Consider the following 27,637-nt stretch of genomic DNA (forward strand, 5'->3'; position numbering starts at 1 on the left):
GTCACTGCCAAGTGTGCCACCACTGTCACTGCCAAGTGTGCCACCACTGTCACTGTCAAGTGTGCCACCACTGTCACTGCCAAGTGTGCCACCACTGTCACTGTCAAGTGTTCCTCCACTGTCACTGCCAAGTGTTCCTTGACTGTCACTGTCAAGTGTTCCACCACTGTCACTGCCAAGTGTTCCTTGACTGTCACTGCCAAGTGTTCCACCACTGTCACTGCCAAGTGTGCCACCACTGTCACTGCCAAGTGTTCCTTGACTGTCACTGTCAAGTGTTCCACCACTGTCACTGCCAAGTGTTCCTTGACTGTCACTGCCAAGTGTTCCACCACTGTCACTGCCAAGTGTGCCACCACTGTCACTGTCAAGTGTGCCACCACTGTCACTGCCAAGTGTTCCACCACTGTCACTGCCAAGTGTTCCACCACTGTCACTGCCAAGTGTGCCACCACTGTCACTGCCAAGTGTGCCACCACTGTCACTGCCAAGTGTGCCACCACTGTCACTGTCAAGTGTGCCACCACTGTCACTGCCAAGTGTGCCACCACTGTCACTGTCAAGTGTGCCACCACTGTCACTGTCAAGTGTGCCACCACTGTCACTGTCAAGTGTTCCACGAAAAAGTAATTAGACAGACTAATTTGACACCGGGAAGAGGATAAACTTGGAAACAAAAATAATTTAGGAAATAAATCCCGAAGATTTAAAAGAATTTAGGATTTAGATAAAAGATTTAGCATGAATTTAGAAAGGAAAAAATTCGTGCCTGACAAAATTGATGTAGTTCCTTGACAGGGGTTACTAACCCCCCCCCCCCGGGCCAAGAAAAAGGGGGGTGGGGTATTTACAATTTCCTCATGAAATACTGATGTAGAAGATAATGAAACAAGCGGAAACAACCCAAAAAGACACTCGACTGCACAATGGGAGTACCTACAAGGCTGAAAACAGAGTCGAGGTTTCAAGTTAAAGGAATATGGACAAGCGGTCGTAATAACCGAAGCTACTCTATCCCTCTAAGATGTGTATTGTCGTCTCAATAAACGCGCTGAAGGAACAAGTTGTGGAAGCCACCTCCATCCACATCTTTAAGGCCATTTTTGACATGGAATTCGAAGGTAGGAACCTTGAGGTGCTTCCGGGGCTTAGCGTCCCCGCGGCCCGGTCGTCGACCAGGCCTCCTGTCAACCAGGAATGGTTCAATTACAACACAACTGCGTCAACACGGCCAAGAGGCGGGGGACAAGAGCTTGACCTCACCCCCCCCCCCTGTGGTCACTGTTAGGCAAGTACTGATAACTACATGTTGTTGTTGTTGTTAAAGATTCGCTACCTGGAACAGAGTTCCAAGTAGCACGGGCTATGGTGAGCCCGTAGTGCCTTATGATAACTACAGTATGCGTCAAATATGAAGCGGTTATGACCCTTAACAAGCGGAGATAACCAGCGCATCTAACAGCCTGGTGGTCATTAGTCCAAATATACGTCAGTATCAACATGTTTTAATTGTCACTAATGCACTCTAAATTTTACGTTCTGGTCAATAGCGTTAAAATAGCGGTGCATTAAGGGAGACTTCGTAAAGACAATTGAATAACGTCATGAATTAAGCGTCTCCATAATGTGTCACTCCGTAAGAAAAGCAACTGTTTTGTCTGACCTGAAACGGACAAACCCAACCAACCCACCTATTATAGCCGGTCGACGCATAGAAAACGTTAATACAACGGTGCTTTAATCTTCACTAATACGTCGCATGTTTTAACGTAATGGTTTAATTACGTCAATAACCCGACGGAATGGGTGAGCTGGTTGCATCAAGAGCAATTCTGGCCGTGTAGGTTATCTTGAGATGATTTCGGGGCTTTAGTGTCCCCGCGGCCCGGTCCTCGACCAGGCCTCCACCCCCAGGAAGCAGCCCGTGACAGCTGACTAACACCCAGGTACCTATTTACTGCTAGGTAACAGGGGCATAGGGTGAAAGAAACTCTGCCCATTGTTTCTCACCGGCGCCCGGGATCGAACCCGGGAGCACAGGATCACGCGTCCAGTGTTCTGTCCGCTCAGCCACCGGCTCCCTGTGATCTGGTGCACAATCAGCACTCACTCAGGGCGTGGTCACCACCTCCTCCCAGGGCGGGAAGCAACCAGTGAAAAATGACCACCTTGCTAAAGTATTGACCACGAAAAACGCACATTAAATATGATTTACAAATCATTACGTTCGAATTATCTGGCAACACTGACTCGTTCGTTTTCTGTGTTCGATTTGCACACCTCTCTAAATGCTTCAGCCCATGGAGTTATAATTCACATAACTTAATAAAATACTCTATGTAACCTTAGAGTTAATTAGTTAATTGGTAATTTGGGGTTCACACAGTGTATGGCACAGTCATGTCTGCCCCCCCCCTCTCTCTCTCTCTCTCTCTGCGGGACCAAAGAGCCAAAGCTCAACCCCCGCGAGCACAACTAGGTGAGTACATTAAGACGGGGGCCAGGAGCCAGAGCTCGACCACCACTGGTGCAGTACACAATACACAACACACCAACCACCCCAACACAAACTATCTCACGGCCATTCAGGGCCCTGAACTTTAACCAATGACCGACACGAATTCACAAATGATCAAATCACTTCAGATCTACACCTTAAACTGCTTGAAACACTACGCATATTTACCTGAATTTACCCGAGGGTTATCATTTCTAGTGGCCTCGATGGAGTCAGGAAGCCTGCGGGTTGTCAAAGGCTACAACACCGCAGCCAGGACAGGCCTGTTGCGAGGCTCTCAACTTAGTCTCAGACTTTGGTGAGAGAACTTGTAAGGCGACTTATATGGTGAGTTCAACTTGGGTGTTGTGTGAGGCAATCAGCCGTAGTGCCCTCACTGTCTTGTGTGGTGACTCAAATTGGTGTATTAGTGTTGACATATTGAACATCACGTGAAGTGGGTGAATTATGATCCCCGTAATAGTAAACAAGTCCCGTGACCTTCACAAGGTGGAGTAGTTCACTGCTGCGCTGGTAAATGCCCTTCCTGTACCACCCTGCGATAGTGCAAGTGAGAGGTGGTCACATCTCAGGGGCACTATTTTCAACACTGCCATGTCCACCTTCGGTAGGAGGCAGAACAAGTCAGCAGATTGGTTCGAGGCCAGTGCAGAGGAACTGTTACTCCTCGTAGAGGAAAAAAGACGAGCTCTCTCATCCTACAAGAACCTGCCCTCAAAAAGGAACCTACAGGCCGTCCGTACTGCCCGCAGTAGAGTTCAACAAACTACGAGGCGCTGTGCTAATGATTACTGGCTTCGACTCTGTTCCAGCATCCAGACAGCAGCCACTGTCGGCAACATAAGAGGCATGTATGAAGGGATCAAACAGGCAACAGGCCCTACACAAAACAGGGCGGCTCCTCTGAAGTCAGCCACTGGAGAGATCATTAAAGACCGTGATCAACAGATGAATCGCTGGGTGGAACATTACTTCGAACTTCCGACTGTGGAAGAAATTGAGAAAGCAGTGGATTCACTTTCCTCAGGGAAGGCCCCAGGAGACGACGGGATTCCGCCTGAAGTTCTCAACTACGCTCGTGGAACACTTAAAACTGAGCTTCATGAACTTCTGTGCCAGTGCTGGAGGGAGGGCTCGGTGCCACAAGACATGAGAGATGCAAACATCATCACTCTCTACAAAAATAAAGGTGACAGAAGCGATGTAAACAACTATCGCGGCATATCCCTCCTCAGCGTCGTTGGCAAACTCTTCGCCAGGGTCGTCTTGGTCAGGCTTCAGATTCTTGCTGAAAGAGTGTACCCTGAGTCACAGTGTGGTTTCCGAGCAGAGAGGTCAACCACTGACATGGTGTTCTCCCTGAGACAGCTTCAAGAACATTGCAGGGAGCAGAGAAAAGCCTCGTACATCGTCTTCATTGACCTTACAAAGGCCTTCGACCTTGTGAGCAGGGACGGACTCTTCAAGATCTTGGCCAAAATTGGCTGTCCACCCATCCTACTCAGCATGATACAATCGCTCCACAAGGACATGAAGGGGACAGTTGTGTACGACGGCTCAACTTCTGAACCATTCAACATTAACAGTGGTGTTAAACAGGGATGTGTTCTTGCTCCAACCCTGTTCGGCATCTTTGCGATCCTTGTCAAGCATGCCTTTGAAACAACCACAGAGGGCATCTGTCTGGTTGATCTCTGGTTGATGGGGTTCTGAGAGTTGTTCTACTCGTGAGAGTTTGGTCCACCAGGCTGTTGCTTGGAGCGGCCCGCACGCCCCCACATATCCACCACAGCCCGGTTGGTCCGGCACTCCTTGGAGGAAAGAATCTAGTTTCCTCTTGAAGATATCTCCGTACAAGATCTGATGGAAAGCTCTATAATCAATCCAGACTCCGAGCAAAGACAAAAGTACAGATGCGAATCCTCAGGGAGTTCCTCTTCGCCGGCGACGCAGCGATCACCACACACACAGCACAAGGCCTGCAGCAGCTACTCAACCGCTTTGCCGCAGCCTGTTCCACATTCGGCCTGACAATCAGCCTGAAGAAGACACAGGTGATGGGACAAGACGTCAATGAGCTACCCTGTATAAACATCGTAGACTATGTGCTGGAGGCGGTCCACGCGTTTGTGTACCTGGGCTCCACAATCTCAGACACTCTTTCCCTGGACACTGAGCTCAACAGGCGTTTCAGGAAGGCTGCAACAACACTAGCCAGGCTCACAAAGCATGTTTGGGAAAATGTCAAACTGACAGTGCACACCAAGGCACAAATCTACATGGCATGTGTGGTGAGTACACTTCTCTACGGCTCAGAATCCTGGACCCTGCGCTCTCGCCAGGAGAAACGACTCAATACCGTTCATATGCGGAACGTGAGTCGCATTCTTGACATCACGTGGAAAGACCACGTCACCAACAACACTGTACTTGAGAGAACAGGAGTCCCTTTAATGTTCACTCTCCTGAAGCAGAGACGGATGCGATGGCAGGGACATGTCACACGCATGGTCGATGGCCGCATACCGAAGGACCTCTTGTATGGAGAACTGGCAACAGGAAGGAGACCCACTGGAAGACCTCAGCTGCGTTTCAAAGACGCCTGCAAACGCGACCTCAAGCAGATGAACATCGACATCAACACTTGGGAGGCAGCAGCTGCGGACAGATCTGCCTGGAGATGTAAAGTGCAGAAGGGACTCCAGCAATTCGAGGATGAACTGAAGAGGCAGGCGGAGGATAATAGACTTCAGAGGAGGTCTCGACCACTGTCAGACGCACCCGCTTCGGTGTTTATCTGCGCTCGCTGCAGTCGGGACTGTCATTCTCGGGTTGACCTTCACAGCCACAGCAGCGCGGCATCCAACTACACTACAACAACTAGACACCCAGGGCACAACTCCATAACCCCACGGGATTGACGGATACCTACTACTAATAGTAAATATATAATGGATTAACTTATTTTTGTAAATTGTCTTTAATTCTGATCCTTAGATCTTGGATTTTGCAAGTTAGAGTGGAAAGCCCTCTGAGGTTTACTGGCTTAAGATTATGACTTAAAGAGTCTTGGATATATGAGTTATACACACAGAAATCACAATAGCGTGATATATCAAATTAATAAATCCACAAAGGCCGTAATGATCGTTCAGACTTACGTCCAGGATGATCCCAGACGCGCCTTAATCGACTGCACAACGACATGAATAAGAATTGCAACCGGGATTGCTACTGCCCTCACACGTTCGAACCCTCATCACAGCTCTTGTGGATTTATTCATTTGGTATAACACGCTATTGTGATTTCTGTGGGTATTGAAGTAAGTGCGAAGAGGTAGAACAGCTGGTTGACAGAGCCCGGGTGCATGGGGGGAATTGTGTAAAACCTTGGTTGTGTCTCTGAGAGGCTGCAGGATCCATGTGAGGGCAACAGCACTCCCGGTTGCAATTCTTATCCAAGTAGTGGTGCAGTCGATCGTTAATAGGATAGGATAGGATATTAAGCCCATGTACGCCCCCCTTCCCACAGCCCCGGTACGCCCCCTTCCCACAGCCCCGGTACGCCCTCTTCCCACAGCCCCGGTACGCCCCCTTCCCACAGCCCCGGTACGCCCCCTTCCCACAGCCCCGGTACGCCCCCTTCCCACAGCCCCGGTACGCCCCCTTCCCACAGCCCCGGTACGCCCCCTTCCCACAGCCCCGGTACGCCCCCTTCCCACAGCCCCGGTACGCCCCCTTCCCACAGCCCCGGTACGCCCCCTTCCCACAGCCCCGGTACGCCCCCTTCCCACAGCCCCGGTACGCCCCCTTCCCACAGCCCGGCTACGTCCTACAGCGCCAAGTTACACATGATACAAGGTTCTTCACATCAGTATGCAACACGCAAACCACAACAGCTAGTTTTTGTCTGAAACAACTAAGCAAGTATATAGCTGGAATTCCAGGTGGTTTTCCAAAGGTGACATCCGTTTACGGATGTGTGTCTGGCTTGGCACATCCGGCAGCGTCCCCACACCGGGGGGGGGGCAGAAGTGTTTGGAGGGCTCTGGTGGTCCTCGAGCACTGTGGACCCCTCGAGGAGGACCTCAACCCTCCAGAGGTGGTCCTCGAGCACTGTGGACACCCCGAGGAGGACCTCGACCCTCCAGAGGTGGTCCTCGAGCACTGTGGACACCCCGAGGAGGACCTCGACCCTCCAGAGGTGGTCCTCGAGCACGGTGGACACCCCGAGGAGGACCTCGACCCTCCAGAGGTGGTCCTCGAGCACTGTGGACACGCCGAGGAGGACCTCGACCCTCCAGAGGTGGTCCTCGAGCACTGTGGACACCCCGAGGACCACCTCAACCCTCCAGAGGTGGTCCTCGAGCACTGTGGACACCCCGAGGAGGACCTCAACCCTCCAGAGGTGGTCCTAGAACGCTTTGTTTATGCATGAATAAATGCTTCGACACAACTCTCAACCGATGGTTTTCTTATCGAGGACGACCGCAGCTTTAACGAGGCTAGCGTGAGGACGGGATGCTGGAGGAGGGAGGGAGGGAGGACCACCTAACTACCACCTGCCCTGGTAACCTAATCACCTACGTACCGTAGCAGTAGTTACGGGTCATTCTTGAGAGCGAATGCCTAGGGATCAAATGTTCCTGGGCGCCTGACAGCTGAGTGGACAGCGCTTCGGATTCGTAGTCCTGAGGTTCGGGGTTCGATCATCAGTGGAGGCGGAGACAAATGGGCAAAATGTTTCTTTCACCCTGATGCCCCTGTTACCTAGCAGTAAATAGGTAGCTGGGTGTTAGACAACTGCTTCGGGCTGCTTCCTACGGGTGGAGGCCTGGTCGAGGACCGGGCCGCGGGGACACTAAGCCCCAAAATCATCAAAATCATCTAAGGAACAAAGTTACATTTTTTCGTTCCTGGTTAGGTTAAACCCACTTCAGATGAGGAGGGGGGGGGAAAGAGAAAAAGAGAGAGAGAGAGAGAGAGAGAGAGAGAGAGAGAGAGAGAGAGAGAGAGAGGAGGCAGACAGAGACAGAGAGAGAGAGGAGACAGAGAGAGAGATCAGCACCTTGGGATCTCCCGGAGAAAACAACTCTCACTTGAACCAGTCTTACGGAAGTTCCCGTCAGTCACCCTTAACGACCCTTCCCCCCCCCCCCCCCGCCTCAGCGACCTCCCCAACCACCGGGACAATATCCCAAGCCAGACCTAACTACCCAAGCCAGACCTAACTACCCAAGCCAGTCCTAACTACCCAAGCCAGTCCTAACTACCTAACTACCCTGTCCTCTCACCTAGGACGCCATCGACCCAAGGTCTTACAAATGCTGATTGAAGGACCGTAATAATAACGTTTCTAAACCTCTTGACTCGATAGGTTAGGTGGGTTGGTTGGGTTAGTACGATTCTGGCCAGGCAAAACAGTTCGGTCGACACAGGGCCCTGCAGGGTCTGGGTTCGATACCCGATGGTCCATGGTTCGATACCCACCAATAGTCCTACCCGAGCCCCCCCCCCTCCCCTCACCCACCCTTAACCTCAGTTCATCAATATATCTTGTTATCTCTCTCTTTATCGTGTTAAACAATTTGCAGCCAGTGGATATCCTGGTATCTTTTCCCGGTCGTGATAGCACGCGTCATTATGGTCGAGAGAGGCGTGTTGGAGCTTGACATAGTGAGCCTTAAACTATCCTCTGGTCGTGGCCTGCCTTGCTTCCTTACGCTCGTGTCAAGGTCTGTGTGTGTGTGTGTGTGTGTGTGTGTGTGTGTGTGTGTGTGTGTGTGTGTGTGTGTGTGTGTGTACCTTTCTTGGTAGGTACCTGGGTGTACCTACACCCAGGTGCACACACACACACACACACACACACACAGATAGGCGGGACCAAAGAGCCAGAGCTCAACCCCCACAAGCACAACTAGGTAAGTACAACTAGGCGAGTACACACACACACACACACACACACACATTTCTAGACTGCCAAAAGGCCTTTGATACAGTACCGGACATGAGACTGCTATACAAACTTGAGAGGCAGGCAGGAGTAAGCGGAAAGGCCCTAGTATGGGTGAAGAACTGCCTAACAGGAAGGAGCCAGAGGGTAATGGTAAGGGGCGAGAAGTCGGACTGACGAACAGTAACAAGTAGAGTACCTCAAGGATCGGTGCTGGGACCAATCCTCTTTCTAATTTATGTAAACGATATGTTTACAGGACTGGAATCCTACATGTCGATGTTCGCGGATGACGCAAAGTTGATGAGAAGAGTTGTGACAGATGAGGATTGCAGGATTCTCCAAGAGGACTTAAACAGGTTACAGAGATGGTCAGAGTATTGGCTACTGGAGTTCAACACGAGTAAATGTAAAGTTATGGAAATGGGACTAGGTGACAGGAGACCAAAGGGACAGTACACAATGAAGGGGAACAGCCTACCTGTGACGACGCGAGAAAGAGACCTGGGTGTGGACGTAACACCTAATCTATCTCCTGAGGCACATATAAATAGGATAACGACAGCAGCGTACTCTACACTGGCAAAAGTTAGAACATCATTCAGAAACCTAAGTAAGGAGGCATTTAGGGCGCTTTACACTGCCTACGTAAGGCCAGTCTTAGAGTATGCCGCCTCATCATGCAGTCCCCACCTGAAGAAGCATATAAGGAAACTGGAAAAGGTTCAGAGGTTTGCAACGAGACTCGTCCCAGAGTTACCAGGGATGGGGTATGAAGAGCGCCTGAAAGCACTGAGCCTTACGACAAGAAACAAGAAGGGAGAGGGGGGACATGATAGGAACGTATAAAATACTCAGGGGGATTGACAGAGTGGACCTAGACGAAATGTTCACACGGAATAGTAACAGAACGAGGGGACATGGGTGGAAGCTGGAAACTCAGATGAGTCACAGAGATGTTAGGAAGTTTTCTTTTAGCGTGAGAGTAGTGGGAAAATGGAATGCACTTCAGGAACAGGTTGTGGAAGCTAATTCTATTCATAATTTTAAAACTAGATATGATAGGGAAATAGGACCATAGTCATTGCTGTAAACAACCGATGCTCGAAAGGCGGGATCCAAGAGTCAATGCTCGATCCTGCAGGCCCAAATAGGTGAGTTCACACACACACACACACACACACACACACACACACACACACACACACACACACACACACACTCCCAAAGGTATCATTTGGGAGATGAAATTCTACACGAGTCAGAGAGAGAGAAAGACCTGGGGTTTGATATCACGCCAGACCTGTCCCCTGAAGCCCATATCAAGAGGATAACATCAGCGACATATGCCAGGTTGGCTAACATAAGAACGGCATTTAGACACTTGTGTAAGGAATCATTCAGAACTTTGTATACCACATATGTCAGACCAATACTGGAGTATGCAGCCCCAGCATGGAGTCCATATCTAGTCAAGCATAAGACCAAACTGGAAAAAGTTCAAAGGTTTGCCACCAGACTAGTACCCGGGCTGAGAGGTATGAGCTACGAGGAGAGACTACGGGAATTAAACCTCACGTCGCTAGAAGACAGAAGAGTTAGGGGGATATGATCACCACGTACAAGATTCTGAGAAGAAGTGATAGGGTAGATAAAGATGGGCTATTTAACACAAGGGGCACACGCACAAGGGGACACAGGTGGAAACTGAGTGCCCAAATGAGCCACAGAGATATTAGAAAGAACTTTTTTAGTGTCAGAGTGGTTGACAAATGGAATGCATTAGGCAGTAATGTGGTGGATGGTGACTCCATACACAGTTTCAAATGTAGATATGATAGAGCCCAATAGGCTCAGGAACCTGTACACCTGTTGATTGACGGTTGAGAGGCGGGACCAAAGAGCCAGAGCTCAACCCCCGCAACCACAACTAGGCGAGTACAACCAGGTTAGTACACGTGACGCTAAGCAACAAAACAGCGTAACAAGCAACTCACACAGCCAAACGAGGCACCTGCAGGCTTCCTGTCACCGCTGCACCAATGCGTGTCCACCTGATTGTAGTAATCAAGCAAGGAGGTCTTCCTCAGGCTGTCTGGCGCCTCCCTCCTCCTCCTCCTCCTCCTCCAGGGTGTAGGAGGACCTGACTAGCCTCCTGGGTGAGGCCTCCCCCCCCCCCCCCAGGAGGCTGGGGTTCTCAGTAACAGCTTCACTGCCACACTGTGGGTCGCTTCACTGCCACACTGTGGGTCGCTTCACTGCCACACTGTGGGTCGCTTCACTGCCACACTGTGGGTCGCTTCACTGCCACACTGTGGGTCGCTTCACTGCCACACTGTGGGTCGCTTCACTGCCACACTGTGGGTCGCTTCACTGCCACACTGTGGGTCGCTTCACTGCCACACTGTGGGTCGCTTCACTGCCACACTGTGGGTCGCTTCACTGCCACACTGTGGGTCGCTTCACTGCCACACTGTGGGTCGCTTCACTGCCACACTGTGGGTCGCTTCACTGCCACACTGTGGGTCGCTTCACTGCCACACTGTGGGTAGCTTCACTGCCACACTGTGGGTCGCTTCACTGCCACACTGTGGGTCGCTTCACTGCCACACTGTGGGTCGCTTCACTGCCACACTGTGGGTCGCTTCACTGCCACACTGTGGGTCGCTTCACTGCCACACTGTGGGTCGCTTCACTGCCACACTGTGGGTCGCTTCACTGCCACACTGTGGGTCGCTTCACTGCCACACTGTGGGTCGCTTTACGATTTTCAACTTTTTTCACTGTTTCTTGCAACTTTTCTTTGTTACTTTTCCTTGGCACTCTGTCCCTGTGAAACACTGAACAATTTAATGACAACTATGTAGACAACACAGGCACACGGGGAGGCCTTAATACCCGTCCCCCGTGTGCTGCAGTTTCTCTTCTTCAAGGCTAAGGGTCCCCTACAACCACGAACGGCATCCCTTACTTAATATATATATTACATATATACATAGTATATATATATATATATATATATACGCAAATATACACAGTACTGCCCGTGGAAGCCTTCCCCGGTACCTATTTCAGGTGGGTGAACAGGAGCATCAGGGGACAGCCCCCACTCGGCCAGCTACTACTCTTCCCCAGGATGCAACCCACAACAGTTGGCTAACTCCCGGGGGAACTGTTTACTGCTAGGTGAAGAGACCCATCAGATGAAAGGAATCTTTTTCCCAAACGCTTTCGTTCCCGCCCGAGGGAATTGAACTCGGAACTTTTCGGTTGCGTTCCAACTACGCTGCCCACTGCGACACGGGACCCATTAAACTACTCTGGGGGGGAGGGGGGGAGGGGGGTCACCTCCCCCCCTCTAACAAGGTAAAATCTGTCTTCAATCGTCCGTTACTCCGTCAAAAATGCGACTGTTGGCAGTTGGCGTCGCCATAGTGCCATTGTTGCTCTGTGTGCCAGACCTGGCGGCACCCGTGGCATCTATTTCTCCCCGTGCCAACCTTGGCACTGAGGCGTACTCCCGCCTCTCTCGCCTCCTACGTCGTATTTTGACGTTTGTGGACGGTGTATTGAACCCTTAACAACACCCCCCCCCATGCTATCCACGCGGCGACCAATCCCAACCCGAGCGAGTCCATTCCATCCAGCGGCCGACCCCAAAGACGCACTCATTCTCTTAATTTAAAACAAGAATTTTCTCTCTCTCTTTATATATATATATATATATATATATATATATATATATATATATATATATATATATATATATATTATATATATATATATATATATATATATATATTATATATATATATATTATATATATATATATATATATATATTAGCATATTGTGCATATTTAGGCCCTCGTTAGGCCCAACCACTTGGGCTGGACGGTAGAGCAACGGTCTCGCTTCATGCAGGTCTGCGTTCAATCCCCGACCGTCCACAAGTGGTTGGGCACCATTCCTTCCCCCCGTCCCATCCCAAATCCTTATCCTGACCCCTTCCAAGTGCTATATAGTCGTAATGACTTGGCGCTTTCTCCTGATAGTTCCGTTCCGTTCAGTTAGGTGTTTGGGTTCCGTTGGTGATTGGTGGTTGTTGTACGTGGTGAACCATTTATGGTGGTGTGGTTCGAACAGTCGCCGTCAGCGGAGCACTGTTCGATAGATATTCGAACGTACGAAAGCAGAGAGTCGTTTGTAAAGCAATTTTCGCGTTCACAAACCGTAGCTTAGTGGCTGCGTTCACAAGGATCGAGATTTGCTGACCTTACCTAAGACGCCGCTTACGAAACCTGTACATCTTCCCTCAATCGTGGCGGTTTAATTTGCACTTTATCAGACAAACAGTTTAACATTTTTGTGTATTGTATAGACCACCACAAGTTATTATTTATAATAAACTTTTTACGAATTGTGTTTTTCAAATCCCGAAAGATTAATGGTCAACTAATCCACAGGTTCTATTTGTCTGGTGAACTGTCAGAGAGACGGGAGGCCACACTGGGCAGTGTGGCACCATGATCATCACTGCACAGTGCCAAGCCAAAACTGAGTGCCAGTACCCAGTGAAGTTGTTTTGTACCCACTGCCACCACCTTCCCCCACACAACTGCCAGCCACCACCTCCCTGCTACGGTACAGTGTTAAGAGAACTGCTTCAGTACACATGGTCAGAGAGTTATTGACTACACAATAACTCTGGCTCAATCTCTGAGTGAAGTGGTTTTATATTGACAGCCAGCATCCGTCTGTGAGTCTGCCTTGGAACACAACCAGCATCCGTCTGTGAGTCTGCCTTGGAACACAACCAGCATCCGTCTGTGAGTCTGCCTTGGAACACAACCAGCATCCGTCTGTGAGTCTGCCTTGGAACACAACCAGCATCCGTCTATGAGTCTGCCTTGGAACACAACCAGCATCCGTCTATGAGTCTGCCTTGGAACACAACCAGCATCCATCTATGAGTCTGCCTTGGAACACAACCAGCATCCGTCTGCGAGTCTGCCTTGGAACACAACCAGCATCCGTCTATGAGTCTGCCTTGGAACGCTACCAGCATCCGTCTATGAGTCTGCCTTGGAACGCTACCAGCATCCGTCTATGAGTCTGCCTTGGAACACAACCAGCATCCGTCTATGAGTCTGCCTTGGAATCTAGAACGTCAACAAAGCGCTAAACGAGGTCAACAGTCCGAGACCCCAAGGTTTAATGGCACTAATGAGATCTAATCTTTAAGTGGAATTGAGTTGTTTGGCAGAGGTTTTTGACATGAATATATATATAACTGGCAGTTAGAGATTATTGATAAGGCGCACCATATCACCTCATGGTGATATGTGGATAATTAGCGATGCTGTAGACTACCCAGGAACATGTATGCCGGTGTATATCTCCTATTTGTATATATTTACTCTTTCTGCCTGCAGGGGTCCAGCTGTTAGCTCTTGGACCCCGCCTTTCTATCTGTCGATTGCCTCGTGTAATTACTCCATTTATATTTCTACTACACGTGTGTACTCACCTAGTTGTGCTTGCGGGGGTTGAGCTCTGGCTCTTTGGTCCCGCCTCTCAGTGTGTGTGTGTACTCACCTATTTGTACTCGCCTAGTTGTATCTGCAGGATCGAGCATTGACTCTTGGATCCCGCCTTTCGAGCATCGGTTGTTTACAGCAATGACTCCTGTCCTATTTCCCTATCATACCTAGTTATAAAAGTATGAATAGTATTTGCTTCCACAACCTGTTCCTTAAGTGCATTCCATTTTCCCACTACTCTCACGCTAAAAGAAAACTTCCTAACATCTCTGTGACTCATCTGAGTTTCAAGCTTCCATCCATGTCCCCCTCGTTCTGTTACTATTCCGTGTGAACATTTCGTCTATGTCCACTCTGTCAATCTCCCTGAGTATTTTATACGTTCCTATCATGTCCCCCCTCTCCATTCTTTTTTCTAGTGTCGTAAGGCACAGTTCCTTCAGGCGCTCCTCATACCCCATCCCTCGTACCTCTGGGACGAGTCTCGTTGCAAACTTCTGAACCTTTTCCAAATTTCCTTATATGCTTCTTCAGATGGGGACTCCATGATGAGGCGGCATACTCTAAGACTGGCCTCATGTAGGCACTGTAAAGCGCCCTAAATGCCTCCTTACTTAGGTTTCTGAATGATGTTCTAACTTTTGCCAGTGTAGAGTACGCTGTTGTCATTATCCTATTTATATGTGCCTCAGGAGATAGATTAGGTGTTACGTCTACCCCCAGGTCTCTTTCGCGCGTCGTCACAGGTAGGCTGTTCCCCTTCATTGTGTACTGTCCCTTCCGTCTCCTGTCACCTAGTCCCATTTCCATAACTTTACATTTGCTCGTGTTGAACTCCAGTACCCATTTCTCTGACCATCTCTGCAACCTGTTTAGGTCCTCTTGGAGGATCCTGCAAGCCTCATCTGTCACAACTCTTCTCATCAACTTTGCATCATCCGCAAACATCAACATGTAGGACTCTACTCCTGTAAACATGTCGTTAACATATACTAGAAATAGAATTGGTCCCAGTACCGATCCTTGAGGTACTTCACTCGTTACTGTTCGCCAGTCCTACTTCTCGCCCCTTACCGTAACTCTTTGGCTCCTTCCTGTTAGGTAGTTGGATAGAGGAAAGGACACCTCCAATGGGTACCTTATCAACCAGGCTGTGACTCATACGTCAGGCTGCGAGCAGCCACGTCCAACAGCCTGGTTGATCAGTCCAGCAACCAGGAGGCCTGATCGACGACCGGGCCGCGGGGACGTTGAGCTCAGGAAGCACCTCAAGGTAAGGTAGTTCCTTATCCATGCTAGTGTAATGATCTGGGGCTCAGATCATTGGTTCTCCCTTCTCCCCTCTTTTCCCTCCCCTTCTCCCCTCCTTTCCTTCTCCCTCTCCCCTCCTTCCTTCTCCCCTCCCCTTGGCCGTCATTCGTCTCCTTCTCTTCCCCCCCCCCCTGTCGCCCATTTGTCAGGGTCAAGAGGTTGACCTGAGGGTAGGGTGGTCGTGGATACCTTGGCTTCTCCCACTCAATTCCCCACTCAGATATTTCCCTCTCCACCCCCCTCATCCCTCTCTGTCCCTCTCAGCAGCGGCCTTCCCCATACCAGGCAGAGTCAAATGTCCCTACTCCTATCTTAGAGGAGACAGGCTTGAACATAAATTATCAGTTTTGTAAACATTGCTCGCAGGTGCCTGGGCTCCATAGACGCGCCTTGTCCCTCTTCTCTTTAGCTGGGGAGAGCTGACTCAATCTTCAGAAATTCATGTAGCTTCCACGACAGATCAGTGAAGGTGATTGGCCTGAGATAAGGGCCAAGTCCTTATTGGCCCTAGAGAGCCAGACCTCAGGCCTACGTGTTAAATGGTTGGCCAGGGCCAAAATAATGGGTGGAGCCCTGGGGCTGTATTAGATGGTGGGAGGAGTAATCCTTCCCAGCAATAAGTTGGTAAAACCAAATTTCATCAGTGTGTCTTGGGAGTGTATTAGGAACAGGGCCGCAAGCCCGTATCCTCGGGGCTGAGGGCAGCCATCAACATCGTGGCCGTAGTGCGGGTATTTAAGGTATAGTGCACTTGAGTTTTGTGTCCTCGGTAAATATCCATTGTGCCTCTAGGGAATAGAATAGGTTATGTGTTCAAATTGTCTTAATTTACATGTTTCATAAAATAAATTGTATAGCTTGTCCAGTGGTATTCACTTAACTCCCCTTTGATATATTTTGCTACTTTGTCATTTTTAGGTGTTGTATTGGAAGCCCCCATGTTCTCCTACTATTAATAGATACTAAAGTTGCCCTTGGATTCAAATAAGTAACGTAAATTACACAAACTAATTTTCCAAAATTTATTACTGAAATTCATATTACCCGGAGTCCCATGGTTACTGATTCCTTGCCTTCCTGGGGGATCGGTGATTGACACATTCAGGTATGGTTGGTCGGGAAGGTGGTGGCAGTGCAAATGTGTTTTGTTATTGTTTTTTTATCTAATAACCCTTGTCCTTGGTGTATCTTCCTCATTTAATATTCCTCTTACATACGTGGCAGTCCAGTGAGGGGTCATACTGGACTGTAACAGTGTTAAGCTGGGGTATTGAGTGGAGGGAGACAGAGATGTACAACAGAGAGCGTATATTACGATCACGAGAGATAACAAGATAACAGGATTAATACTGGGGAACATCGGGTTATTACAATAGAGGCCGCGGTTATTACGACAGGGTAAGCGGTCGTTACACTAGGACCTTTCCCCCCACCCCCGCCTGCCTCTCGAGCTTGAACAGCAGTCTCATGTGCGGTACTGTATCAAAGGCTTTTTGGCAGTCCAGAAATATGCAGTCTGCCCAACCATCTCTGTCCTGTCTTATCCTCGTTATTTTATCATAGAATTCCAAAACGTTTGTTAGGCAAGATTTCCCTTTCCAGAACCCATGTTGATGTTTGTTTACAAACCTAACATTCTCCAGATGTGCAACCAGTCGTAGCCTAATTATTCTTTCAAGTACAGTATTTTGCAGGAGATGCTTGTCAGTGATACAGGTCTGTAGTTAAGTGCCTCCTCCCTATCGCCTTTCTTTAAAATCGGTACAACATTTGTCTCCTTCCAGCAACTGGGCAATTCTCCCGACATAAGTGACTCATTAAAGAGCATTGCCAGAGGCACGCCGAGAGCCTGCGCTGCTTCTTTTAGTATCTACAGTGATACTTTGTCTGGTCCAACTGCTTTATGGAAACTCTGGTACCAGAGTTCGCCCTTTCTCTGGGGGTCTGGGGGGATCCGAAGGGGGTCTGGAGGGGTGCTTGGGGGGTGAATGGGGTCTGGACATCTATGAAGGTAAGTAGGAAGGTCTGGGGTAGGGCCTGGGTAGGTAGGTCTGGAGTAGGAAGGGCATACTGGGTCTGAAGATTAGGAAGGGTCTGAGAGGCATGGAGGGGTCGAGAGGTAGCGTAAGGTTGGGAGTCAGTTAGAGGTTGAGAGGTTGGGGGGAGAAGGATAGAGGGGGTGGGGGGAAGAGGGGCGGATGGAACATGGATAGTGAGAGTGGGAGGGAGGTTGTATTAGTCAGAGGGAACTCATGGGTAGGTGTGGGCATTGGGCAGAAGGGAAATGGAGGAAGAGGTGGGGGGGTCCCCCCCACGTCCCCCACAGGGGGTCCATGTGAACCCCCCCCCCTCGCAAGGGGAGGGGGTCACATGGAAGGAGAGGGGATGAAGAGGGGGTGAGAGCTGGGCGAGTTTTGGGGGTTGAGGGGTTGAGGGGGTCCTTGGAATGTGGGATGAAGCAGATAGATTCGAATACAATGGGGTCAGAGGGGACAGGGGAGGTGTTGGGGAGATAAGCAGGGACAGGGAGGGCTGATATGGGGAGGGTGTGACCTGGGAAGCAGGTGTGGGCTCGTTAGCACTGGGGGTGGGTTAGCACGGGGGTGGGTTAGCACGCGGGTGGGTTAGCACGGGGGTGGGTAACTACACTCAAATTTGAGGAGGTGTGTCGAGGACGGCTCGCCCTGTGGGCTATCTGCTCATCTTTGGTCATGTATCTGTCAATATACACGTTGTAATAGTTCTCGCTACCTCTGAGTAAGTGCTTGTATTGCAGCATGTAATCCACAGCCTCGTCGTTAGTGAACTGTACCAGGACAGGTCATTTCTTGTTGCAGTTATAAGGCCCAATGTGGTGGTGGATTCCCACCTCATTCCCTGCCATCTGGGCTCTCATATCTCTCAAGATCCCCTGTAACTCAAAATCTTCAATCTCCATCCTTTCCTGCCTCGATGATGCCTTGGCTTGAAGTAATCCATGGATTATGATTGACCTTCTCAGTGAAGGGTCATGCTGGTCGCCCCCCCCCCTGGCTAACCCCCACCCCTCCCACACTCACTACTCCCCCTTCCCTGGCCATGCTTCCCTTATTCCTGCCACATTCACTTGTAAGCTGAGTTATCTCACTTTCCCATGCCACTCTGCTCTTCCAGATTTCTTCTTGAATATAGTCCATAAATTCTCATTTTTGTCTCTGAACCTTATCCTGTATCTTATTAAACATCTCACTTTTAATCCCCTGGATTAGATCATCTATCCAAACATCCCTCTTCTCTACAAATTTCCCAATCATCTTCTCCACAAACCTATCCTCTTCTTCAATCATAATACTGCTGGACCTAGACGCCCTTCCTGACCTAATCATTGCTATAATCCAACCTTACCCACAGGGGTTCCAAGTATCTTACCGACCTGTTAACACATGGTGTAGGAAAAGTTGTAGCCGGGGTGAGGTCACGGTCGGTCACAGGTTGAGAGTGTGAGGTCACAGTCAGCGTGAGGTCTCCTCCACGCTTCACACTGCCACAATGTGTTCAACAACTATTTTCAATGACGCTATTTCTACTGTATTTCTTCACTACCTTATGATTAAGTCAAAATCCAAGTTTTGTCATTCACTCGTATACACTTTTTCACTTTGAAGTAGCCTGATCACCCCTCCCACTGCACTAGTGACCCAGGAGCTCCCAAACCCACAAGTGTGTGTGCGCGCACGCGCATGCACACCTATTTGTGCCTGAAGGATCGAACATTGGCTCTTGGATCCCACATTCTGTTTAAAGCCTCTCTTGTGGAGGTATACAAAGGTAAAAGATGGGGAGGTCTACAATGGTAGCAGTGCAAGCGGGGTCCATAATGGTTATATTTAAATGCAGTTCAGTCACCCATTCTTGCAGTTCAACTGCTTTATATGTAATTCCATCTTCATTTGTGCACCAAATTTTAATATTACGTATTTTTACCGAGTTCATTACTGCCTTGCCAGGGTCAGGGTCTGGGCCTGTAGGACGGTCAGTTGGACTATTAGTGTACTAATTCATACCCGAAGCCTCCTCTATGCACAACTTTCAGGTCAGATTCGACAAGGAATTCGAACCTCTGAATTGATAAATTATAACACAAAAGGTACACCAAGACCAGGAGGCGGGGCACAAGAGCTAGACCTCACTCCCAGTAGTCAGCCCCCCCACACCCGGTAACCCCACAGTAGCAAGCAACATGCCACAACAGTGAGGCAGACCAGGACTATGTCTTCCTCGTCACTACACTTGGCACCACGGATGGTTACTTTGGCGGCCAACCATTTATTTTACCAGTGTGAGGGGGGGGGGGTGTGCCTGGCCCGTCACGGGGGCCACGTGGCCCACCCTGGCCCGTCACGGGGGCCACGTGGCCCACCCTGGCCCGTCACGGGGGCCACGTGGCCCACCCTGGCCCGTCACGGGGGCCACGTGGCCCACCCTGGCCCGTCACGGGGGCCACGTGGCCCACCCTGGCCCGTCACGGGGGCCACGTGGCCCACCCTGGCCCGTCACGGGGGCCACGTGGCCCACCCTGGCCCGTCACGGGGGCCACGTGGCCCACCCTGGCCCGTCACGGGGGCCACGTGGCCCACCCTGGCCCGTCACGGGGGCCACGTGGCCCACCCTGGCCCGTCACGGGGGCCACAGTGATGCATGAAGGAGCAGCAGCAACGTGAAGTACTTACCTAACAGTGACCACTGCGGAGTGAGGTGTAGCTCTTGGGCCCCGCCTCCTGGCCTTGTTGTACCTGTTGTGTTATGATTGAATCATTTGAATGTTCGAATTCAATGTCGGACCTGTCGTGAAAGCTGTGGATGGAGGTGGCTTCCACGACCTGTTTCCACCAGTACCGGATACCAGTATTTCCTTACATTTCTTCGACTCATTTGCGTTTCCGGCTTCCACTTGTGCCTTCTCGTTCCACTTTCTCTTAATTCCAAGACGCCACGGCCGTCCACCTTGTCCTAAATACTCAACCACCGCCTGACACAAATGGTCAACACTTGGGGGGGGGGGCTCACTATCCCTCGCAGGAATATCCTGTCCCATCCCTAATCCTCATCCCTTCCAAGTGCTACATACTCGTGTGCAGTGAATAGCCCTGGATTATTTTGTATTTTTCTGTGTATCATCTATGTTGTGATCATGTCTCCTTTGATTGTTTCTTGACCCTCGCAGCTTAGTCCTCTTAGGTTGGTGTGTTTGGTAGTCGTCGGAAGGAACAAGATGTGATGAAGATGGTCATAGCTCTGTGGCGCAGTGGGCTGTCATCCCAGACCACACCAACACAAGGAAACAAAGCCTTTCTCCCGCTCTCCTGTGGGCACCTATGTCAACACCCCACCCCACACCCGTCACCCTAAAAACACTGAACACAAGTCCACAGCCCTCAACCTCCTCCCTACAAATTTAAGAACTATTACCGCAGCCAAAGTCTTAAGTGTTCAAGAGACAAGTGAACAAGTTCCTGCAAGAAGTTCCGAACCATCCGGGTTGCATGGGGCCTGCAGGGTGCTGCAAGCAACAGCTCCAGAGATCAAGTTACAGAGGCCAAGCTCAGGGGAGTAGTAATAGAACCCTGGAAGCTAGACACGGGTAAATCACTGACTCACCTTGGACCGACAGAGTCCACACCCAACACTCCAACATGTGGGTCAACAGATACCTGATATCTGCGTCAACAAGACAGATAAGCCACAATTGACCAAGGCCAGCATTTACCCACCATCTATACCAACCGCTTACGAAACCAGTGCATCTTTCCTCAATTTACAGCAGCTGTGTTTACATTTATTAAACAGGTTATGAGCTCCGAAGCGCTACGAGGCTATGACCACTCTTATGGAACGAAAGGCGGGACCCAAGAGCCGCAGCCCAGCCCCCCCCCCTTAAATACACCTAGGAGAGTACACCTGGCCCCGGGGGGGGGAGGGGGGGGGACACCCCTGACAGTGAGACGAAGCACTAATACATCACAATTCTTACGGAATCGCCCAAAACGTTGCAAATGCGACGTATTAACAACCATCAAACCACCGTAATGTTGAGGTAACCACCGACCTCAATAGGGTTAGGTGGGTTGCTTGGGTTAAGCAAAAACAACCAGCATTTTGTAACGTTTCTGGCCAGACAAAACCGTTGTACTTTGAATTTTGAAATTTGAATTTGACTTTTCCACGGAGTAACGGCCGGAATATACCGAGTTGTAGGGCACCATACCGCCACCAGATGGCACCGCCTACTGGCACCCCCAGATGGCACCACGCCCACGCCCCCACACACAATAACATACCTGAAGGTGTGGTTCAAGCAGGCTGTGATGGGTGGCAGTCTCCCTGGCACCACTTGGCACCACGCTAACAGTGCCAGAGTTGTCATCACACTGGGAGTGCCAGGCGCCAACGCTGCCTGGCACTCCCAGCCAATCATATCACTCGCGCCATACTGGACCTTATAGTTCCTGTTTAGTCACCCCCACACTGAACCATTCAGGTAAATCCAGGTAAAGCTGTTACCACTTGCTTCAGCCAATTATGTGACCAGCCTCGCGGACCCCATTACGTAATGGGGTCCGGGAGGCTGTTGACATAATTAGCTGGACCCCATTACGTAATGGGGTCCGCGAGGCTGTTGACATAATTAGCTGGACCCCATTACGTAATGGGGTCCGCGAGGCTGTTGACATAATTAGCTGGACCCCATTACGTAATGGGGTCCGCGAGGCTGTTGACATAATTAGCTGGACCCCATTACGTAATGGGGTCCGCGAGGCTGTTGACATAATTAGCTGGACCCCATTACGTAATGGGGTCCGCGAGGCTGTTGACATAGTTAGCTGGACCCCATTACGTAATGGGGTCCGCGAGGCTGTTGACATAATTAGCTGGACCCCATTACGTAATGGGGTCCGCGAGGCTGTTGACATAATTGGCTGGACCCCATTACGTAATGGGGTCCGCGAGGCTGTTGACATAATTGGCTGGACCCCATTACGTAATGGAGTCTCTCCCAATCTTCTAAATTGTTATTTTTACTATTATTTTTACACTTTTATTCTGCATTTAATATTATTATATTTACTGTTAGTGTACATAGCACAAGAGGAAATTGGTGAGGAACGGTCTCGCTTCATGCAGGTCGGCGTTCAATCCCCGACCGTCTATACAAGTGGTTGGGGCACCATTCCTTCCCTCCGTCCCATCCCAAATCCTTATCCTGACCTCTTCCCAGTGCTATATAGTTGTATTGGCATGGCGCTTTCCCCCTGATAGTTCCTTTCCTTCCCTATTTAACATTCCGTTAAAAACACAATGGTTTCACTAACCGGATACGAACCGACCAATGCGTTGAAAAATTGACGCATTAGTAGCAATCAAAGCACCGGAAAACTAACGCTTTCTCAGCCTAAACAATGGTTGAATTGCCCGTTTTCGTACGTTTATGAGTAGTTAAAAACAGTCGCATTTTTTACGATGAGTGACTTTAGATAGTATCTTATCTCCTTATCTTGCCTTAATTCCTGTCTGGCGTTAGCAGCTGGTGACCTCACGCCGTCTCAAGCTGCCACAACGTCAGAAATACGACTGTTTGGCTTAACTAGGAACCTACGTACTCAATCAGCCTACAGCCTAGCCTACCAGGAGGGTAAAAACGTCTATTTTACGGTGCTTTATTCTTCAAAAATACGTTACTATTTTAACGCATTGGTCAGTTACGTAAAGAAATGGTCCGTATTTATAAGTTGGTCACAACTCCCGGTAAACTGATATCTTTTTTAAACCGAATATGCAAATGAACGAGCAATTACTAATTCTTAAATTATTAGAAAGAAGAAACTTGGAAATCCGGATTATACCGTTCCTCAGCCGGATCCGGATTTGAGGGAAGATTCGAAATTTTGAAAAAAATATTGTTGTGGAAGTTGAGTCAGATGACACTTGGTGGGGTGTTGGGGTTTATATACCCCCTCCCCTCCTCCCCCGGCCAGGTGAACCCCTCCTCCCCCGGCCAGGTGAAGCCCCCCCCCCCCCGCGCCAAGTGAAGCCTCCCCCCCGCGCCAAGTGAAGCCTCCCCCCCGCGCCAAGTGAAGCCTCCCCCCCCCGCGCCAAGTGAAGCCTCCCCCCCCCGCGCCAAGTGAAGCCTCCCCCCGCGCCAAGTGAAGCCTCCCCCCCCGCGCCAAGTGAAGCCTCCCCCCCCCGCGCCAAGTGAAGCCTCCCCCCCCCGCGCCAAGTGAAGCCTCCCCCCGCGCCAAGTGAAGCCTCCCCCCCCGCGCCAAGTGAAGCCTCCCCCCCCGCGCCAAGTGAAGCCTCCCCCCCGCGCCAAGTGAAGCCTCCCCCCCGCGCCAAGTGAAGCCTCCCCCCCCCCCGCGCCAAGTGAAGCCTCCCCCCCCCCCGCGCCAAGTGAAGCCTCCCCCCCCCGCGCCAAGTGAAGCCTCCCCCCCCCCCGCGCCAAGTGAAGCCTCCCCCCCCCCCGCGCCAAGTGAAGCCTCCCCCCGCGCCAAGTGAAGCCTCCCCCCCCCGCGCCAAGTGAAGCCTCCCCCCCCCGCGCCAAGTGAAGCCTCCCCCCCCCGCGCCAAGTGAAGCCTCCCCCCCCCGCGCCAAGTGAAGCCTCCCCCCCCCGCGCCAAGTGAAGCCTCCCCCCCCCCCGCGCCAAGTGAAGCCTCCCCCCCCGCGCCAAGTGAAGCCTCCCCCCCCCCGCGCCAAGTGAAGCCTCCCCCCCCCCCGCGCCAAGTGAAGCCTCCCCCCCCCCCGCGCCAAGTGAAGCCTCCCCCCCCCGCGCCAAGTGAAGCCTCCCCCCGCGCCAAGTGAAGCCTCCCCCCCCCGCGCCAAGTGAAGCCTCCCCCCCCGCGCCAAGTGAAGCCTCCCACCCCCCGCGCCAAGTGAAGCCTCCCACCCGCGCCAAGTGAAGCCTCCCCCCCCCCGCGCCAAGTGAAGCCTCCCACCCGCGCCAAGTGAAGCCTCCCACCCCCCGCGCCAAGTGAAGCCTCCCACCCCCCGCGCCAAGTGAAGCCTCCCACCCGCGCCAAGTGAAGCCTCCCCCCCGCGCCAAGTGAAGCCGCCTCCCCCCCGCGCCAAGTGAAGCCTCCCCCCCCCGCGCCAAGTGAAGCCTCCCCCCGCGCCAAGTGAAGCCTCCTTCCCTGCCGAGTGAAGCCTCCTTCCCTGCCAAGTGAAGCCTCCTTCCCTGCCAAGTGAAGCCTCCTTCCCTGCCAAGTGAAGCCTCCTTCCCTGCCAAGTGAAGTCTCCCCCGGCCAGGTGACGCCTCTCCCCCGCCAAGTGAAGCCTCTCCCCCGCCAAGTGAAGCCTCCCCCGGCCAGGTGACGCCTCTCCCCCGCCAGGTGAAGCCTCCCCCCCGCCAGGTGACCCCCAGAGCTTGGTCCACAGGTAACAACTATCACACAAGCGGCCGTCTAAAATTAACTCTAGATCTGGCGGTGTTCCAGACCCCCCTCCCCCATCCCCCCCCCCAGTACTGGAACCCCCCCTACATGCCGCCCCCCCCCCACCACCACCTTCCAGCACCCCCCCCCCCCCACCTTCCAGGTTCGCATTAAGCGAGAGGATCGGAACAAAAAAATTCTCAAATGGCAAGGTTAAACAAATACTGTTTTTGTTTGTCCAACTGCTGGTAGTTACTTGTTAGGTAGTTAGTGAGCGGCGTGTGGTGACGTTATTGTTGTACGGGACGCACGCACGCACGCACGCGCGCACGCACGCACGCACGCACACACACACACACACACACACACACACACACACACGCGCAGCATCAACATGGATTCAGGGATGGCAGGCAGGTCCTGCCTCACAGGGTTACTTGAATTCTACGACCAGGCAACAAAAATAAGGCAAGAAAGAGAAGGGTGGGCAGACTGCATATTTTTGGATTGTCAGAAAGCCTTTGATACAGTGCCACACAAGAGGCTAGTGCGAAAGTTGGAGATGCAGGCTGAAGTGAAAGGGAAGGTACTCCGGTGGATACAGGAGTACCTAAGCAACAGGAGACAACGAGTCAGTGTGAGGGGTGAGGTCTCAGATTGGCGAGACGTTACAAGTGGAGTCCCGCAGGGGTCAGTCCTTGGACCTATACTGTTTCTGATATATGTAAATGATCTCCCAGAGGGTATAGATTCGTTCCTCTCAATGTTTGTCGACGATGCAAAAATTATGAGGAGGATTGAAACAGAGGATGATAGTAGGAGGCTACAAGATGACCTAGATAGACTGAGTGCATGGTCCAACAAATGGCTGTTGAAGTTCAACCCGAGTAAATGCAAAGTAATGAAACTAAGCAGTGGAAACAGGAGGCCAGACACAGGATACAGAATAGGAGATGAAGTACTTAATGAAACGAACAGAGAGAAAGATCTAGGAGTTGATATCACACCAAACCTGTCTCCTGAAGCCCACATAAAGAGAATAACGTCTGCGGCATATGCGAGGCTGGCTAACATCAGAACAGCGTTCAGGAACCTGTGTAAGGAATCATTCAGAATCTTGTACACCACATATGTAAGACCAATCCTGGAGTATGCGGCCCCAGCATGGAGCCCGTACCTTGTCAAGCACAAGACGAAGCTGGAAAAGTCCAAAGGTATGCTACTAGACTAGCCCCAGAACTAAGAGGCATGAGTTACGAGGAAAGGCTGCGTGAAATGCACCTTACGACACTGGAAGACAGAAGAGTAAGGGGGGACATGATCACAACCTACAAAATCCTCAGGGGAATCGACCGGGTAAACAAGGATAAACTATTCAACACTGGTGGGACGCGAACAAGGGGACACAGGTGGAAACTGAGTACCCACATGAGCCACAGAGACGTTAGAAGGAACTTTTTCAGTATCAGAGTAGTTAACAGATGGAATGCATTAGGCAGTGATGTGGTGGAGGCTGACTCCATACACAGTTTATAATGTAGATATGATAGAGCCCAGTAGGCTCAGGAATCTGTACACCAGTTGATTGACAGTTGAGAGGCGGGACCAAAGAGCCAGAGCTCAACCCCCGCAAGCACAACTAGGTGAGTACACACGACCACGTGACAAACACTACGGGATTAACACGTACGATTCAAGACCTTCGTCCTGTCACCTAAAACGTCGCATTTGTTACAGATTCGTCCAATCCGTTTAAAATGCGACGTACTGTTAGAAATTAAAGCATGGGAATAGTGCCGTTTTCTATGCATGGGGCCTCGATGGGTTAGGGGGGTTGGTTGGGTTGGCACGTGTCTGCGAGAGACTTGGCAGTTGCTATGTAATCACCAACACGCACGCACGCGCGTGTAATAAGGCGCGCATAAGGTTACAGTAAACATTACCTTTACTGCGTACCCCTTGACGGGGGGGGGGGGGGCTGGTGTGTGTGTGTGTGTGTGTGTGTGTGTGTGTGTGTGTGTGTGTGTGTGTGTGTGTGTACTCACCTAGTTGTGCTTGCGGGGGTTGAGCTCTGGCTCTTTGGTCCCGCCTCTCAACTGTCAATCAACAGGTGTACAGGTTCCTGAGCCTATTGGGCTCTATCATATCTACATTATAAACTGTGTATGGAGTCAGCCTCCACCACATCACTGCCTAATGCATTCCATCCGTTAACTACTCTGACACTGAAAAAGTTCCTTCTAACGTCTCTGTGGCTCATGTGGGTACTCAGTTTCCACCTGTGTCCCCTTGTTCGCATACCCACCCGTGTTAAACAGTTTATCCTTATCTACCCTGCCAATTCCTCTGAGAATTTTGAAGGTAGTGATCATGTCTCCCCTTACTCTTCTGTCTTCCAGCGACGTGGGGTGCATTTCACACAGCCTTTCCTCGTAACTCATGCCTCTTAGTTCTGGGACTATAGCCTAGTGGCATACCTTTGAACATTTTCCTGGACTGAACTTTTTTTCTCAATGTGTGAGTGAGTGGTCCCAAACCTGCACACAGAAATAACATCACATGAGACCAGAAGGCATGGCAGGATGTGCAGAATACCCCTGTTGAAAAGCAGAGGTGCAACAGATACTCTGAGAGAGAACTCTATCAACATCAGAGGCCCGAGACTGTTCAACACGCTTCCACTACACATAAGGGACATAACTGGCCGACCCCTCACAGTGTTCAAGAGAGAACTATCAACATCAGAGGCCCGAGACTGTTCAACACGCTTCCACTACACATAAGGGACATAACTGGCCGACCCCTCACAGTGTTCAAGAGAGAACTATCAACATCAGAGGCCCGAGACTGTTCAACACGCTTCCACTACACATAAGGGACATAACTGGCCGACCCCTCACAGTGTTCAAGAG

General features: G+C 50.9%; 1 protein-coding gene and 1 long non-coding RNA gene across 8 annotated transcripts in view; one reads left to right on the plus strand and one right to left on the minus strand.

Annotated features, from left to right (window-relative positions):
- LOC138366259 (uncharacterized) overlaps nucleotides 1-13,071 on the plus strand; it is a 97,311-nt gene extending 84,240 nt beyond the window's left edge. For both annotated transcript variants that reach the window (XR_011229118.1, XR_011229119.1), the window contains exon 3: nucleotides 12,937-13,071. This is a non-coding gene — a long non-coding RNA (uncharacterized lncRNA). The remainder of the gene's footprint in view (nucleotides 1-12,936) is intronic.
- Nucleotides 1-27,637, minus strand: part of LOC123757437 (uncharacterized) — a 202,557-nt gene that overhangs the window by 75,490 nt on the left and 99,430 nt on the right. Inside the window, exon 1 of one of the 6 annotated variants that reach the window (XM_045741031.2) lies at nucleotides 21,642-21,800. The exons of 4 other annotated variants lie outside the window; for them this stretch is intronic. The gene's annotated coding sequence lies outside the window, so the exon portion shown is untranslated. Of the gene's footprint in view, nucleotides 1-20,033; nucleotides 20,226-21,641; nucleotides 21,801-27,637 lie in introns of those variants that run through there. One more of the 6 variants, XM_069327228.1, reaches the window with a different exon arrangement.

The sequence above is a fragment of the Procambarus clarkii genome, chromosome 19 (assembly GCF_040958095.1).
Source record: "Procambarus clarkii isolate CNS0578487 chromosome 19, FALCON_Pclarkii_2.0, whole genome shotgun sequence".
NCBI lineage: Eukaryota > Metazoa > Arthropoda > Malacostraca > Decapoda > Cambaridae > Procambarus > Procambarus clarkii.